We start from the raw sequence: 18,188 nt of genomic DNA, 5'->3' as shown, positions 1-18,188 counted from the left end.
AGCTCCCGCTGCCGAAGAAATGACTGCAACTGGCCTTGCTGACATTGATCCCAATGGGTGTGCTCCGCCTGCTGCTGACCCCAATGAGGATGCTGTTTGTGCTGTTGCTGTGGAAGATGAGGAGGAAGAGAATGAAACTCCATTAACTCGGAAAAACAGTCAGCAGTTCGTCGCTAGCGGTGGTAGTAGTGGGGTTCCTTCTCCTGCCTTGTCTGCTCTTATTGGTCTGCAAGAACTGTCCATGGCCAATTTTGATCAAGCTCTAGAGGATATGGTCCCTGAGAACTTGTTGTTGGAACCTGCAGACGTTGATGCAACAGAAACTTGTGCAGCCGTGCCAGATGCTGGGTTGAGGTCGTCCCGTGCCTCGTCGACCTTAGAGCACGATCTCGAGGGTCGGGATGATGATTTGGATCGTCCTGATCCTATGGAAGTAACTGAAGGCCCGTCAACCTTAGAGGTGGTCACAGCAGAGAGCTTGGATCCCTTGAATAGCGCTGACATGTGCCCAGCCCCCGAGGGTGTCGCCGGGGAGGACTCAGCTCAGGTGAGGAGTGTAGGCCACTACCCAGCCCCCGAGGGTGTTGCCGGGGGTGACCCGGCTCGAGTGGGCAGTGCCAACCTTGACCCAGCCCCCGAGGGTGTCCGAGCGAGGTCTCCCTCCTGCACTTCCATGGATGTTCATGTGGGTTCACCTCCACACTCTGGCGGCATGATGGTGGCTCAAACTCCGGATCAGGGGGTCGCTTTGGAGGGCAGCATCCCCACTGGTCTGGCGTTAAGCTCTGCTGAATGTACTGAGCTCGTTCCTGCCGGTCTGCTGCAAGCTGCTTCGAGCGGTGGTCTGGCACCTGATCATCAGCTGATTTCTCCTGACTTGGGGATCCCTTCGCTTTTCTCCAACCTCCAGGTGCTGTGCTGTGCTTTAGTTTGATCTTTATGTTGCATGAATTGTTGCCATTATGCTCATCCGCTCTTCTTATCAGGCTTTGGTGGATGGAATGGTCGGCCAGCTGAAGTCACAGGGTGCTTCCATCCCGGAGGTGGCTTCATCTCTTGAGCGTTGGAATCCGGTGTTGCTTCGGGGTCGTGTATCTGAGTTGGAGGCCACCAATGCTGGTTAGTGTCCTTTCTTCTTCTTTGTTCTTGCCCGTGGGTTGTTTTACCTTCTGACCTCATTTTGTTTGGATACCTCTTGATAGGGATGACTCGGCAGATCACAGTTCTTGAAGAAAAACACTCTCAAGATCAAGCTGAAATGGCTCGACGATGCGCTGACTTCGAGGAGAAGTATTCTCAAAGTCAGATCGAGTTGAGTCAGGTCTCTGCGGCTTTGGATGATGCCAACGCTCTGAGTTCTTCTCTTCATGCTCAGCTTGACTCTGAGAAGGTAGCTTTTGAACCTGTGCTTCGCCTTATCATGCTCTTGGATTCTGAATGAATTGGTTTTTGCTTGTAGGAAGAAAAACGCATCCTTGCTGCTTCTCGCGACAACTTGGACAGATTGTACCGAGATTCCAGCAACTCGCTGACCATCTTGGAGAGGAGCCACCGTTTTACGATGGAGGAGCTTGACAACCAGCGCCGTCAACTGCAAGAATCCTCGGAGGAAGTGGCCCGCCTTACACAGTTGCTATCGGCAAAGGATGCCACCATCAAGGGACTCCGAGCTTCTAAGAAATCCATTGCTCAGGAGTTAGAAACTGCTCAGCAGGCTGTTAAAGTTGCTGAAGAAGCTGCTGTCACTTTCAAAGCTCAACGTGATAAGGCCCTGGACAAAGCCATTCGGGCGGGACGAATCTTGATGAGAAGACCCGGCGTGGTTGTCCCCGAAGATATAAGAGCCGACGTGAATGCTGCCCCTGATTCCTCGAATCGCCCCTCTTCATCAGTCGTTCCTGAAAGAGACATTGGGAAATAAAGAAACAGTTCGCGTGCTCTGAGCGCGCAGTTAGCATAATCAAGTACTCGCTAGAGGTTATCGGCTTATCATTCGAATGACATGATTACTCCCTTATTGTATCAGATTTTATTAGTTCGCAAGTTTGTGGTAACGCTGCACGATGATTATGAAGTTTGTTTGTGGGATATGGAGATCATCCCTTGAACTGCATAAGCGCGAGTATGCTATTCTGGTTTAAGCCGTCAATTACTTTTAGCCGGTAACTTCCGTTAGTAGGGCATAGTGGTCACCCCCGGTAGAGTAAGCGTGAGCATGTTGCACCGCCTTAAGTCGTTGCCGACTTAAGTCGATTGCTCCGTTTGTAGGGCATAGTGGTCACCCTGAGTTAAGTAAGCGTGAGCATGTTGCACCGCCTTAAGTCGTTGCCGACTTAAGTCGATTGCTCCGTTTGTAGGGCATAGTGGTCACCCCGAGTTGAGTAAGCGTGAGCATGTTGCACCGCCTTAAGTCGTTGCCGACTTAAGTCGATTGCTCCGTTTGTAGGGCACAGTGGTCACCCCGAGTTAAGTAAGCGTGAGCATGTTGCACCGCCTTAAGTCGTTGCCGACTTAAGTCGATTGCTCCGTTTGTAGGGCATAGTGGTCACCCCGAGTTGAGTAAGCGTGAGCATGTTGCACCGCCTTAAGTCGTTGCCGACTTAAGTCGATTGCTCCGTTTGTAGGGCATAGTGGTCACCCCGAGTTAAGTAAGAATCAATCATAAATGAGCCAAGTATCTTTGAAATCTCTCTTTATTGATGACATATTTCCATTATACAGAATACATGGTCGCTCCGACTGTTTTGAAATACAGCTAGGGGTAGAACTTTCGGAGGTGCTCTATGTTCCAGGAGTTCCCAACTTCCGTGCCATCCATTTGGGTGAGGCGATATGATCCGGGACGAGTGACTTCTGCTACTATGAAAGGTCCTTCCCATAAGGGCGATAACTTGTGCCGTCCCTCCCCCGTTAGAATTCGGCGGAGGACGAGGTCTCCCATCGAAAAGAAACGTTGCCGCACAGCTTTGTCGTGGTAGCGCCTTAGAGTCTGCTGGTATCGTGCTGATTGAATCACTGCATTCAGTCGTTCTTCCTCAAGTACGTCAATATCCTCCATCCTAGTGGCCTCGGCTTCTGCTATGCTTTCGAAGATCAATCTTGGCGCCCCAAACTTGAGATCAGCAGGTAGCACTGCCTCCGACCCATAGACCATGAAGAAAGGAGTGTTTCCGTGCAGGGCCCGGCTAGGTTGGGTTCTCAAGCTCCAAACAACATAAGGCAATTCTCTTATCCATTTTCCTGCGAATTTTTCATTTTTATCAAAGACCCTTTTTCTAAGTGCCTCCAATATCATTCCGTTGGCTCGCTCAACCTGCCCGTTGGCTCTTGGATGGGCTACAGATGCATACTTGATCTGAATGCCTTTTTGCTCGCAGAAGTCAAAGAATTCTGAACTGGTGAAGTTGGATCCCAAGTCAGTGATGATACTGTTTGGTATCCCAAATCTGAATATTATGCTTTGTATGAATTCCACGGCTTTAGCAGAGGTTAAAGAGGCAATGGGCTGGAACTCTATCCATTTAGTGAATTTGTCAATTGCCACTAATACATGGGTGTATCCTCCTTGAGCTTTCTTGAAAGGTCCAATCATATCCAATCCCCAGCATGCGAAAGGCCAAGTTACTGGTATGGTTTGTAGCTGTTGTGCTGGCATGTGTTGTTGCTTTGACAGGTATTGGCAAGCTTCGCATCTCTGAACTAACTCGGCTGCATCATTCTTCGCCGTCGGCCAATAGAATCCTGACCTGAAAACCTTCCCGACTAATGTTCTGGATGCTGCGTGTATTCCACACTACCCTGCATGGACTTCCTCCAGAAGTTGCTTCCCGGTGGACGGGAGAACACACTTCATGAGGACGCCTGACGCGCCCCTCCTGTATAATACCTCCCCAATGAGTGTATAGTGAGCTGATTGTCTGGCAATGCGCTCTGCCGAGTTCTTGTCATCTGGCTCTTCTTCATTCTTTATATATTTAATAATCGGTTGCCTCCAGTCATCAGAGTCTGACTCGGGTTGATCTATGATAATGCACTCTTCTATTTGATCCGTCGAGATGCTTGGCTGGAGAATTTCTTGCACGAAGACCCCGGGCGGGACTTGAGTCCGACCGGATCCAAGCTTGGACAGTACATCAGCCGCCGTGTTCCGATCTCTTTCTATATGATGAAACTCCAGACCTTCGAATTTATCTTCTAGCTTTCGGACGGCGGCGCAGTATCTTCCCATTGAATCACTTGAGCAATCCCATTCCTTGTTTATTTGACTGATGACTACCAGAGAATCTCCGTACACCATCAGTCTCTTGACACCCAGTGATAGGGCGATGTTTAATCCGTGTATCAAAGCTTCATACTCGGCAGCATTGTTAGAGGCCGGGAATAGCAACTGGAGAGCATATTTGAGGTGCTCGCCTCCAGGTGCAGTGAAAAGAATTCCTGCTCCTGCTCCCTGCAGCTTCAGCGAGCCATCAAAATACATTCGCCATACTTCTGCGGTTTCTGGATTATCCGGCACTTGCTGTTCTGTCCACTCTGATACGAAATCGACCAGTGCTTGAGTTTTGATGGCAGTGCGAGGTCGAAACTCGATATCATGGGACCCCAACTCGCAAGCCCACTTGGCTATTCGGCCAATGGCTTCCTTGTTGTGAAGAATGTCCCCTATTGGAAAACCAGTAACTACTATGACTTTGTGGTCGTCAAAGTAGTGGCGCAGCTTGCGGGCAGTTAGAAGTACTGCATATAATAGCTTCTGAACTTGAGGATACTTTTTCTTCGATGGGCCTAGAACTTCACTGATGAAGTAGACAGGATGTTGTACCGGGTAGGCATGCCCTTCTTCCGCTCGCTCGACTACCAACGCAGTGCTCACCACGTGAGTCGTGCAAGAGATATATAACAGCAGATCTTCAGCCGGCTGAGTCGGCGCAGCTCGCCGGGGCGGTTTCAATACTGGCGGTGTTGTCAGGAATTTTTTAAGTGCATCTAGAGCTTCTTGTGCCTCTGAAGTCCATTGAAACTTATCCACCTTCTTCAGCAGTTTATAAAATGGCAGACCTTTTTCTCCCAGCCTGGATATGAATCTGCTCAGGGCTGCCATACATCCAGTGAGTCGCTGAACCTTCTTTTGCGATCGAGGAGCTTCCATCTTCATGATAGCTTCAATCTTATCTGGATTAGCTTCAATTCCCCGGTGGCTGACAATAAATCCGAGTAACTTTCCTGCTGGTACCCCGAAGACGCATTTCTCAGGATTGAGCTTCCATCTATATCTTCTCAGGCTATTGAAAACCAGCTGTAAATCTTCAATGAAGTTTTCCGGATTCTCCGTTTTAATCACCACGTCGTCTACGTAAGCCTCCACACGCTTGCCCCAGTGATCGGCTAAGCATGTTTGAATAGCTCTCTGATAAGTCGCTCCAGCGTTTTTGAGGCCGAACGGCATGGAGGTATAACAGAAAGCACCAAACGGGGTGATGAACGCCGTTTTTTCCTCGTCTTCTTTTGCCAAACTAATCTGATGATACCCGGAATAGCAATCTAAGAAAGACAGCATCGAACATCCAGCGGTGGAATCCACCACCTGATCTATCCTCGGGAGCCCGAAGGGATCCTTCGGACAGTGTTTGTTGAGATCAGTATAGTCGACGCACATGCGCCAATCCACTTTATTCTTTTTGAGTACAAGAACAGGGTTGGCTAACCACTCGGGGTGTAATACTTCTCTAATAAATCCGGCCGCGACCAAGCGAGCTAACTCGGCACGAATGGCCTCTCTCTTGTCGGGCGTAAAACGACGCAGCTTTTGCCGGATCGGCCTCGCCTGAGGATAGACTTTCAATTTGTGCTCGGCCAATTCCCTCGGGACTCCCGGCATATCCGCATGTTGCCATGCGAATACGTCTCGGTTATCTTGCAGGAACTGGACGAGCGCGCTTTCCTATTTGTCGCTCAAACTGGAGCTGATGATGGCCATCTTGCGCTCATCAGCGAACCCCAGGTTGATCCGCTTGGTGTCCTCAGTCGGCCGCATAGAGGTCGCGGCCTGAGCTTCGTTTGCCGGCACGGCGAGGTCTTCTTCAGGCTTAGAGTTCGCCGGTGTAGAAGGAACCGTTGACGGTTTGGTGGTGAGGGCTGCTTGGATGGCCACTCGGAAACATTCTGCGGCGCCTTGGAAGTCGGCGCGCACAGTTATGATTCCTTGTGGTCCTGGCATCTTCAGTGTCATGTACGTATAGTGTGGGATGGCCATGAACTTGGCCAGCCCTGGCCTTCCGATGATGGCGTTGTACCCGCAGTCGAAGTTCGTCACCTCGAACCTCAGGAACTCGGTTCTGTAATTATTCGGAGTCCCGAAGGTGATCGGCATGTAGATGTGGCCCAGCGGGTATTCCCCTTCCGTCGGCACGATGCCGAAGAAAGGAGTGTCTGACTCGTGGAGCTCTTTGAGGTGAACTCCCAAGCCTTGAAGCGTACGGGGGAAGGTGACGTTGATGCTGCTCCCCCCGTCCACTAGCACCTTCTTCACCCGGCTCTCTCGGATCACCGGATCGACGAGGAGCGGGTATTTGCCCGGGTGGTCGAAGTTGAGCCATTGATCCTCCCGAGTGAACGTGATTGGGTGCTCCGACCACCGGTACGGGGCGGGAGGGCCGGTGGTCGCCACCAGTATCTGGCGGTCGTTGAGCTTTTGTTGTCTCTTGTTCTCCTGCGACCCATGTCCGCCGAAGATGACGTTGACCTCCCTGTCAACGCGCGGGAAAGCTCCTCCTCCCCCCTCCTCCGGCTGATGGGGCTGTCGTGGTTCATCTGGTCCTCCCCTCGGCGGAGGAGGTGGTAGAGGTTGGAAGGGTCGGCCATGCCCGACGGAGTGCTTGAAATCCCGGCAGTTGCGGAGAGTGTGGCGCATATCTTTGTGGTACGGGCACTGGGCGTCGAGGATGTCGTCCAGCGTGCGTTCGCCTCCACGAGGTCCTCCTCGGGCGCGAGAGGCGGGTGGTCCGGCGGCGTGTACCTCTTCGCGAGGCCTCTTCTCCCAGCGCTTGTCGGGCGGCTGGTTCGCGTCGCGTCGTGGTGCCGCCGGTGCGGGCTTTGCTCCTCCGATGAGGTCCTGGGCCCGCTCGTCAGCGGTGATGTAGAGGTCGGCTTCCCGGAACAGCTCTTCGGAGGTAGTCGGCGCCTTTTGCAGTATGGCTCGGACGAAAGCCGAGTCGTTAGATCCTCTGTAGAAGTCCTCGATCACGGCCGCCTCCGTGACCTCGGGGATGCGGTTTCTCATGGTCTGGAACCTTTTAAGGTATGACCGGAGAGTCTCATCCCCCCGGCGCTTGATGGATTTGAGGTCCCATGGTTGCGCTGGCTTGTCGGAGAGAGACTGGAAGTTGGCGGTGAAACGTCGACTGAAGTCTCCCCAGTCGTCGATGCAGTGTCGGGGTAGATGTCGTAGCCACTGCAGCGCGTCTTGCCCGAGGACGATGGGCAGATACGCAGTCATGACGTCCTCGGATGCCCCGGCAGCCCGAGCAGCGGTGGTGTAGACGGCCAACCAGCCCCCTGGGTCCTGCTTAGGTTCATATTTGTCGACATTGGATACCTTGAAGTTGGGAGGCCATTGGATGGCCCTAAGGCGCGGAGTAAGGGCAGATACTCCGCACGTGTCCTCCTGTCATCGAGGATGTCGTCTGTCCCGGGGAGGGGAGTGGCGGTGGTGGTTCCTCGACCGTCCCCGGGTGGTTCCACCAGTTGAAGCTGTTGCCGACTCAGTTCGGGTGGCCTGGCTTTGAGTCGGGAAGCCATGATCTCGATCATACTCCTCCCGACGGCGAATTTCGTTCTCGTGCCGTCGTTCGCGCGAAGCATTGATAGAGCTTCGCGCGTCTCGGCGACTGTTGATGGCGTGTCGCAGATCGTTCGGCGGGTGAGCGAGCGGTAGAAGATGGTTGGCTGCCTGAGTGAACAGGCGTCGGTATCCCTCGGCGTCGGGGGTCCGAGGAAGTCCGTCAGCTATCCGGGCTAGAACGCCTCCGACTTCGCTCGGCGTATTCATAGCTCGGGCGAAGTCAGGGTTCAGGTTGCGCCCGAAGAGCGGATTCTCGCGTCGTTGCCTTGCATCTTGCTCGGCTTGCTCCTGAGTCCGACGGCGATCTCGTCGTCGGGAGTTCCTTCGTTCCCTGAAGACGCGTTCTTCCGGAGTTTCTCCTATCTCTGAGACCTCGTCTCGCGAGACAGGCTGCTCCGGATCCCGTTCTCCAGCTGCGTGATGTCGTCGAACGTTCCTGCGTCGATTCCTTCGTCGGCGGGATTCTCGCTGAGGCGGTTCTTCTCCAGGCGCGGTCGGTTCATCGTCGGAGATGGCGGGCGACTCTGCTCTCCCGATGAAGAGGACGTCGGGGTAGAACGGTATTGCTGTCGCGGCGACTTTCTTTCCGTTCTCCTTTGAGGTCGGAGGAACGGGAAGAACGACTGGCCTCCCCCTGGTCTCCTTCTTTCTCACGACCCGTGTCCATTCTTTCGTCGGGGAAGTAGACAGCGGAGTCTTCCGGGTCAGCGAGCTTCTCGCCCCAGCCTCCCCGGAGACGATCTTTTTCCGAAGAGCCGGAGGTATCGTCTTTCCAGCATTTTCGGAGTTTGTTGGAGGAGACTTCTGTTCCGGCAGATCCGCGAGGCGGTGTAGGATTCCTTCTTCGTCCGCCACGGATGAGATTGTCCCGAAGCAGAATATGGATCCGGGACGCATGGTGATCTTACTGTGGAAGGTGACGGCCATTGAGCTAGCTTGGATCGTCGACACACCCCCTACCTGGCGCGCCAGCTGTCGGTGTTTTGGGTCCGACCGCACACCCGGGGTTGCCCCTCAAGGTGTTTTTAGGAGTAGGACGGTGTCAACGACTGTAGCAAAATGGTTCGTGCCTATCGCACGAGGGACAATGGACAAGATTTACAGGTTCGGGCCGCTTAGAAGTGCGTAACACCCTACGTCCTGGTGAGTTTATGAGCGTGGTTACAAGAGAATTCTCTGGATAGAGGGCGCAGAGAGTTTTTGTGGGTGGCTAAGTAGAACAGGGTCGATCGTTCTGAAGGGGTGCCCCCTAGGCCTTATATACTCGACCGTGGGGCGGTACATGTGATATGATAACAACAAGTAGCTAAAAGATAGTGAACCTCTTGAGTTTATCCCTACGTAACCCTCGCCGACTTATCCTCGCATGGCTCTGCTGCATGGGGGCTTCAGCGCGGGAAAGTCGGGTCTCTGTTGTGATTCATTCGTTCGACGTTGTGGGCCGTCCGGGTCTCACGTCTTCTCTTCTTTGTTGGTTGTCTTTCCCTAGGCCCACGAAAGAATGACCTTACGAATTATTGGGCCCTTGGGCCTTTCGTGAGGCCTTTTACTTCTTTAGTGGACCCAGGGGATATCTATCCCCCACAAGCCCCCGATCTTTGGGTTGATTTAGAGGTAATCAACCCAAAGATCCAAGGTCCAAAAAAATGACTTCCTGCTGTTTTCTTTGACTCTGATCGCTCGTCCGACCAAAGTTTGGTTTTGTGCTTGTGCCTTAGAGGTCGGCATTTTTGGATTGTAAGACCCTGGATTTTATTGGGTGCACCAGAGGTGCACCCAATGGGTGTAGCCCCCGACCTTTGAGTAGATTTCAGAAGATAATCTACTCGAAGGTCTTCTTCCAAAGGTTATCTCCATTCGCGCTCCTGCATCTCGGTTGAGGATTAATCTTTTCAATCTTGCTCTACGCCTTAGAAGTCGGCGCTATGTCGGTTTAGAACAATATTCCATGGGGTGCACCGGAGGTGCACCCAATGGGTGTAGCCCCCGACCTTCAAATGGATTTTTTAAGGATAATCCATTCGAAGGTCTTTCTTTCGCTTGTGGAAACTGGCATGAGGCTATCTTGCATTACGCTTTAGAGGTCAGCATTATGTCATCAATATTTTGTTGCAAAGGTCAGCGTATATTTTGTCTTTAGCAGCCGAGTTCGCGATCCATCCATATCTTGCTAGGTAGTGCAATTTATTTGCTTCTGCGATTGATTGGACGTTTGACGGACGTTCTCTGTCTAGTCTTCACGTCGTTTCTGTCGGCCATATCTTGTACTTTGCTGGTTATATTTGGCTTTCCTCTGATCCTTACTGATATCTCATTTTTGTCTTGAGGTATTCACTGCATGCCCTGCACGGATGTGACCGTTTGAAAAATATACTGATAATTCCTGGGCGTCCCCCCCCAATGGGTGTGGGCAAGGGACGGCTTGGTACGCTGAGTGTTTTAGCCGGTTGCCTCTGAGTAGTAATGCGATGGGACGACTAGTGTAATCATATCCTTTGCGCTGTTGACTGGAGTCCCAATGGGTGTAGTGTTGCATGAAACGGCGTCTGTCGTCCGACGTGTCTTCGGGTGGGTGGAAGTGCTTATTGAATGCCTTGCGACTGTTCAGTGACCGCGGTTAGAAGTGAGCGGTTGCCTTTCCCTTCTATAAATAAACCCCTTTGCTTCTCTGGTTTCTTCACATCTCTTCGCTGCTCCTTACTGCCTCTTCCCTTTCTTCTCTTCCAAAGCTTCAACCATGGGCAAGAACAACAAGCGCAAGCGTGAGCCGACTCCTCCATCGGAGGAGTTTGGTGACTCGGAATACTCGGAGGAGGAGTTCTCCTCCGAGCCCGAGGGGTCTCCGGCTCCCGTCTCTCCCCCGGCGTCGTCCGATGACTCGGACGACTCCCAGGGGATAGCCGCGGAGGTCTGGACGTACATCCGGGCCGTCGAGCGCGCCGGGCTCAAAGGCTCGGATGAGTCGGAGTACTCCTCGGATGAGAAGGACTCGGACGGCGGCGACGAGGGTGAAGATGACGACGACGACGACGACGACGACGACGGCAGTGGCAGGGGCGGCGGCGACGGCAGTGGCAGGGGCGGCGGCGACGGCAGCAGGGACAGCACCAAGGGCAGCAGCAGGGGCAGCACCAAGGGCGGCGGCGGCGGCAGGGGCAGGGCCAGTGGCTAGACGCCACTGGTCTTCTTAGATATTAGTATAGTTTAGTATAGCTAGAATAATGTAGTAGTAATTAGTGTAATTTAGTAGTAGTGGTAATGTAGAGTAGAATTAGGGAAGTACCAACTCGTAAAGAGTTGGTTTGTAAGCTCGTTAACTTCCCTTTAATGAAGTCTGTTGTTGGGGGCCTTCGGCTTCCGAAGGTCCTCAAAAACATGATTTAACAGTGTTTTTAGAGTATAATGTGTGAGCAGGTATCTTCGGACTCGTATCAGAAAGGGAGAAGCTCAAAAGATACGAAGGTTGACACAGCGCCGAAGCTGTGAAGCAGGAAAGCTTCGGCATGTTCGCAGAAAAGGGAACCGACTTAAAGATGAAAAGGCCATTTAAACCTCGATAGATTGCTATAGAATTATCACCAAATGCAAAGGGCATGTATGTAATTTTGTATGGGTTGTACCCTGTGCCTATAAATAGGTGAACAGTACCCCCGTACTGTTCACGTTGACTTGGCATTCACTCTTTGTGTCACGCTTGTACTGTAATCTCCTTCCGATTGAAGGTACATTTGTAATTCAACGATGTTTTCGTTTATGCTTGATAATAATATATGATTGTGCAAGTTATCTTTTACATTCTTTATATTTCATCCTTCGTCATTGTTTGATGAATTTATGAAGGTATGTCCTTCATAACCTTCGTCCGCAAGCCATTACATCCTAAGGGAAATAATGCTTCGGAGGACGAAGGACTTTAACGATTAACATTTGTTATGTTGCCTTGTTCTTAACTCATAGCACTTGAGAACAAGTCTCCAACATTGGCGCCCACCTCCGGTGAACTCACTTCCATTCCTTGAGCTTTTCAACACCTTCGGAAAGCACCACCTTCGTCATGCCGCCGAAGAAGGCTTCAGCACCAGGGGCTGGCACGCTGCAGCCGCTGGACCCCAATCAAGACGTCCTTTCTCTTAGGGAGGCACGAAGCCAGAAAAGGAAGGCTACCAGTCCAACACCTCCGGAGGATGATCTAGATCAGGAGATTCATAATCTGGAAATTCTTCAGCAGCAGGTTCAACGCAAGAAGGAAAAGATGGTCAGGCTAGCTGAACTGCAGAGGCAGATAGACGAAGCCTCTGAAGAAGTTCGTCATCTTGCTCAGGATGAGCAACACCGAAGGCCTCAGCATCAAGATCTTCATCAGGAGGGTTTTCCCAACGAAGATGACTGGTATGACAATTTCCATCATGGGAATTTTGTTTTTGATGATGCTTCTCCTCTGTCCGCTGAGCTGCAGGCTACACCTTGGCCCCCGTCCTACAAGCCGCCTCAGCTCCCCGTATTCGATGGCCACTCAGACCCGAAGCAGTTTTTGATGAGCTACGAAGCAACAGTGTCTTCGTATGGTGGCAATGCTTCAGTCATGGCCAAATCTTTCGTTATGGCTGTCAGAAGTGTTGCTCAAACCTGGTATTCCTCCCTTCGACCAGGAACGATCACTTCATGGCAGAAGCTGAAGGATTTGTTGTTAACCAGCTTTCAAGGATTTCAGACGAAGCCGGTCACCGCTCAGGCTCTGTTCCAGTGCACTCAGGATCACGAAGAATACCTTCAGGCATATGTCCGAAGGTTCTTGCGTTTGAGGGCACAGGCTCCAACGGTACCCAATGAAATTGTCATCGAGGCCATGATTAAGGGGCTTCGGTCAGGTCCGTCAGCTCAGTACTTCGCCAGGAAGCCTCCTCAAACTTTGGAGAAGCTTCTCCAGAAAATGGATGAATATATTCGGGCCGACAATGATTTTCGCCAAAGAAGGGAGGAGGCTTTCAGGTTTTCTGAAATGACCAGGGGCTTCGGAGGGAGGTTTTACCCGAGGCATGTGAGATCAATTCACAATTCTACACAAAATGATGACAGAGGAAGCCAACAGCAAAGGCCACAATGCTCCTCGCAGGCTTCTGGACAACAGCAAAGCTCCTTCCGACCACCAGCTCCAAGAGGCAGAGGCGCCAGGGGCTTCGGAGGAAGATTCGGCGATCAACCGAGAAGAATCTTTTGCTTATTCTGCGGTGAGAACAAAGGCCATACTACCAGGATGTGCCATGTTACTATTCAGAAGCAAAAGGAAATAGCTGAAGCAGCAGCACAACAAGCCCAGCCAAAGCAGGTCATGCATACAGCTTCGTATCATTCACCCTACATCCCAGAATATGTGGGCAACCATCCTGCAGTCTCTGCCGCTTCGGCGAGTCAGCCTCAAGCTTCCTGGCAACAGCCTCCGCCTCCACCTCCGTTGCAACAAGGCCAGCAGCCAGAAGGGAGCCAATATGCTCCGCATCAAAGGGACTTCAGAGAACAGTCCGAAGCTCGCACGGTCAACAGCACTGTGCCAGAATCAAAGCACATCTATTGACAAATATCCTACCTTGATAGTAATCTCTTTCATTCAGTTTTATTTTTTCGTGTAATAAAGGACATTGTTTAGATTTCATGCAAATAGTTGTTGAAGTTTAAGGATTTGTCATGAAAATAAAGGACATATATTTTTCTCACAGGCTTCAGTTGTTGAAGTTTAAAGATTTGTCATAGCAAAGAGGACCTTCGAATTATCGAAAAAATTCTTCGAAGCAACGAAAAGTCGTTCCAAGGAACGCAGAGTAAGTTTGACGAAGTCACAAAAAGTCGTTCCGAAGGGAGCGCAGTGTAAGTTTTCTGCTCCAAAGTCGTTCCAAAAGGAATGCAGAGCATACAGCGAAAAGTCAACGCTGATACCGCCTAAGTAAAAGGCGAAGAAGCTCCAAAGACGTTCCTAAGGGAATGCAGAGCTTACAGCGAAAAGTCAACGCTGATACCGCCTAAGTAAAAGGCGAAGAAGCTCCAAAGACGTTCCTAAGGGAATGCAGAGCTTACAGCGAAAAGTCAACGCTGATTCACAAAAAGATTATGTGTTTTATCGTGCAGATATGCGTGTATCTTCGGAATATCACCTTACATAGCATAACATCATCACATCATCTTTGCATAACATAAGCATCATACATCATACTACATGTGGCATAAGAAAGAAATATGATATCAATTTTTGGGAAAACGCTTTGAAAAAGGGGCAAATCATGCCAAGTTACAAGGAGAAACAATATTGATCTCTGAAGTATAGCCTTGAAGAATGTTTCTACGAAGCTTCAACACTTTTCAGGATACTTCGGATATTGTTGTGATAAATGGTAATTCTTCTTCACGAAGCATGAAAAGAAGGGAAGGTGTTTTTTCGCCAAAGACTCAAAAACGGTACGTATGTAAAGTTTCATGCATCGTAAAGAATTAAACCATAAAGAAAAATAAAACAAATATATTACATACAGGATTGCAAGATAGTACACATGTTACATTTAAAATGTTTTTACAATAGCATTCAGTCTTCCCTAAGTACCACTTCTGCAGCTTCGTTCAACAGTCGGTCGACAACTTCATCCATAATAGCTTCAGCCATCTTTTTAATTTCATCGTCACCCTTAGGCCGTGCACCCGGAGATACTTCAGTAGGATCTGAGGAAGGACAGGACACGGCTACATCGCTATTACAAATCGCAAACAAATCTTAAAAGCCTAAGATTACAACACGATAAAAACTATTATTTAATACCTAATTGACCTTCGGCCTCTGCGCTCTTTTCAGTAGCCTCAGCTACTTCTCTAGCATCGTGGATGCCCTTTTCACTTCTTCGAATAATTTCTCCGGCCATTTCTCGGCCACCATTATCCCAGATATCGGTAAAAAACTTTCCACCAATTATGCTAGCTTCGGCCGAAGGATCTCTTGTATCTTCAAAGGACAAGGCAGCTTCGGACTGTGCTAAAATTTTTACATGTTCGCAGCCCTTCTTCTCTAAGATGGTGGCAATCCCTCTGGCGCCAGAGAAGGCACATATATCTCCTCGGCTATTTAAAATTTCTTCGAAGGCTTCAGCTTCGTGGTCAATCCATTCAATGACACCTTCGGGATTGCCTCTCGAAAAGTTTTCCTCACTTGAGAATGCGCCGACCTTGGCGAAGCTAGCCTTTAATTTTTTAACACAATCTATAGATTTGTTGTAGCATCTCTTTTTGGACGAACGAAGCTCTTCAAAAGTCACTTCTAGGTGATCTGCCCATTGATCGCTGAGTTCACGCTTTGTTTCTTCAAGTATGCGTTCTTCCTTGACTCTGGCCAGTTGTTTCCGAAGGTCTTCAATTTCGCGTTTCTGAGCTTCAGCTTGACTTTTAAAAGCAGCTTCGTCTTCCTTTATTTTATTTATCAATGAGTATAATATTTTATCTTTTTCGAGACCTTCGTTCCTCAGTTCAATTACTTCGGAACGAAGGTTGCTCAGGGCTATAGTACACCCTTCGTCTTCAGCATCTTTCTGTGCCCTGAGGGCATTGCTAAGTATCAGGCCCTGCAAAAAGAAATATGTGTGCGTCAATAGGTTTTATCAAACGAAAAATTTTTGGACTCAGCAAAAAATACAAAAATTTCATTTGTCGCACCTTTAAGCTATTGTAAGCCAAGCTGTCAGCTAGATCGTTCTTCGACAGTACCGAGAGCCCGTCTTCTAAGGTTGGGAATCCGAAGCTCTTGCTCATCTCCCGGCAGACAGAAATCTCCTTGCTGTCGGGAAGACAATACAAGAAATCTTCTTCTCCACTGCCATTAAATATCAACGCCCCCTTTGGATATTTCAATTTTTGGGCATAGTGCTCGGCCTCTTGTTCTTCCTTTTCTGATAATTTTTTCCCCGAAGCATGACGAAAAATATAATCACGAATTTTGGGGGATGCTTCGGGGGTAACAACACCAGTTTCTTCAACAAAAGCTGGCTTTGTTATTTTTTCGGCCGCACTTTCCAAGGGTTTTATCTTTGCGGGCTCTGAGGGCCCAGCTTTGGTTTCAATCTCTTGCTCTGGAGCTATAGAACCAGAAATTTTAGTTGCTATTTCAGGAGTGACAGCAGCTTTCTTTGGAGGTGTGCTTGAAGATTTGATTGTTTCCAGTACATCTAGCACATTGGCCATCCTTTTTCTTTTCGGAGTCATGGCTGGCACTTTTTGATTCTTTACTGTCTCAATGTTTGCTGAAGGACTCAAAACTCCGGATGTTTTGGAGCCCTCAGTTGCTTCTTTTACCTCTTCAATTTTTTCTGTGGACGGCGCTTCGGCTTTCTCTTTTGTTTCCGACAACAAAATGTTTGATTGTTTCAATTCTATCTTTGTTGGCACTTCGGCCGTTTCTGCGATTTCTGGTAACAAGGCTGGCTCACTTGGTTTTTCAGCTTCGGTGGCCGAAGAAGTTTCTCCGGTAAATTCGGGCACCGAAGCTGGTTCAATATAGCGCGGCCGATGCGTAAGAACCTTTATTTTCTTTCTCTTCGGTTCTGGCTCACTAGGAGCAGTTGCAGTTTCTTCCATCACAGAGGTTGTGTTCTTTCTCTTTTGCCTTCGGATGGGATAGCAATAGTCAGGGTAGACAAACCCGATTGCATCAAATACCCGATTCAGCCTCTTCTTTTTTCGGCCTCCGAAGGCTGCTGACATTGCAGTGTCTTCGGCTTTCGAATAGGTCCCAAGCAGCTCATCACTTAAATTGTCAATGCTTTTCAACCACTCATCATCTGGCTCAATAAATTTATCTCCAAATTTGAAAGTGTACTTAAACCTGATAAGTCCACCTTCGTCGGCCTCTTTTATGGTATCTTGTGGCATTTCCCATTTCTCCGCAAGCGGCCACACCCTGAAGGCGATATGCTCTTGTACTAAGTCCCTTGTCCCTATAAAAGAGCAGACAACGCCGAAGGCTCTCTGGCATTCTTCGGCAGCTTCATTTATTTCAACCTTCGGCCTCCGAAGGCCGAAGCTTTGCCAAATAGGACGCATAATTATACCTTTGATGTCTTCTCGTGCTGATAGGTCATTCTTCACATAAAACCATTCTGTCATCCAATCCCCGGGCCATCTTTTCCGAAAGGTTGGTACGGGACAGCTTGCCCCGGACCGAGAAACGAAACTGTAGCAGCCAAAGTTATTATGGTACTGTTCTTTGCCCCAAGGCTTTGTTTCATATAATAGTTCGTGCATATTGCAGAAACTTTTTGCATCAGGCTTCAGACCTTGGCTTCGCACGGCCCACACGAAGATGTTCAGCCTTATGATTGCCTCGGGGGTAAGTTGGTGAAGGTAGACTTCGAAAATTTTCAGCACCTCCACGACGAAGCTGTTCAAGGGAAATCGCAGCCCAGCCTTCAAAAAGCTTCGGAACACTACGACTTCATTCTCTTCGGGGTGTGGACAAGTCTTCTCCCCCTCGTCGGCCCTAACAACGGACAAATCCCGGAAATACCTTCCTCTCATGTTAACAAGATGATTCTCTTTGATAGTTGATTTACCATAAACTGAGTGGCTTGGTCGCCAGGGGCGATCTTCGGAGTCTTCGCCACCACTGTCCACATCATAACTTTCACTGTCACCAGTATCTTCAGACAGACCTTCCAAAATCTCCTTGGTAATTTTTTCTGTGTTGGTTTTCGACATCGCTATAAGAAATCCCAAGTTCTTCTCTTCATCAAGACTCAGCTTCATCTCAGCAGCAGCCTTCTTAGCAGCTTCAGACATCTTCGGAAACGCTAAAAAACTGTTTTCAAATCCGAAGCTTCAAAGCTAAAAGCTTAGCAAATCACAGTGCACAAGAGCTAAAAATTGAGTGAGCGGGAGTAGTTGGCCAGAAAGCGTGCTAAATGAGTTTGCGGTATGGCCGTATTTATACGCTCAGTGCGTTGAAAATTCAAAGCCCCCACTTGTCAGTGAATGTTGCTATTCTAGCAAAGGGAAGGTGTTTTTTCGGACCTTCGGCGTAAAGCCTTCGTCCATGTCGCAATCTAAATTTATTATTTTAACAAATTAATATTGCGAGGGGCTACTGTTGGGGGCCTTCGGCTTCCGAAGGTCCTCAAAAACATGATTTAACAGTGTTTTTAGAGTATAATGTGTGAGCAGGTATCTTCGGACTCGTATCAGAAAGGGAGAAGCTCAAAAGATACGAAGGTTGACACAGCGCCGAAGCTGTGAAGCAGGAAAGCTTCGGCATGTTCGCAGAAAAGGGAACCGACTTAAAGATGAAAAGGCCATTTAAACCTCGATAGATTGCTATAGAATTATC

This window comes from Zea mays, chromosome 4, assembly GCF_902167145.1.
Source record: "Zea mays cultivar B73 chromosome 4, Zm-B73-REFERENCE-NAM-5.0, whole genome shotgun sequence".
NCBI lineage: Eukaryota > Viridiplantae > Streptophyta > Magnoliopsida > Poales > Poaceae > Zea > Zea mays.
This window is presented reverse-complemented; position numbering follows the sequence as displayed.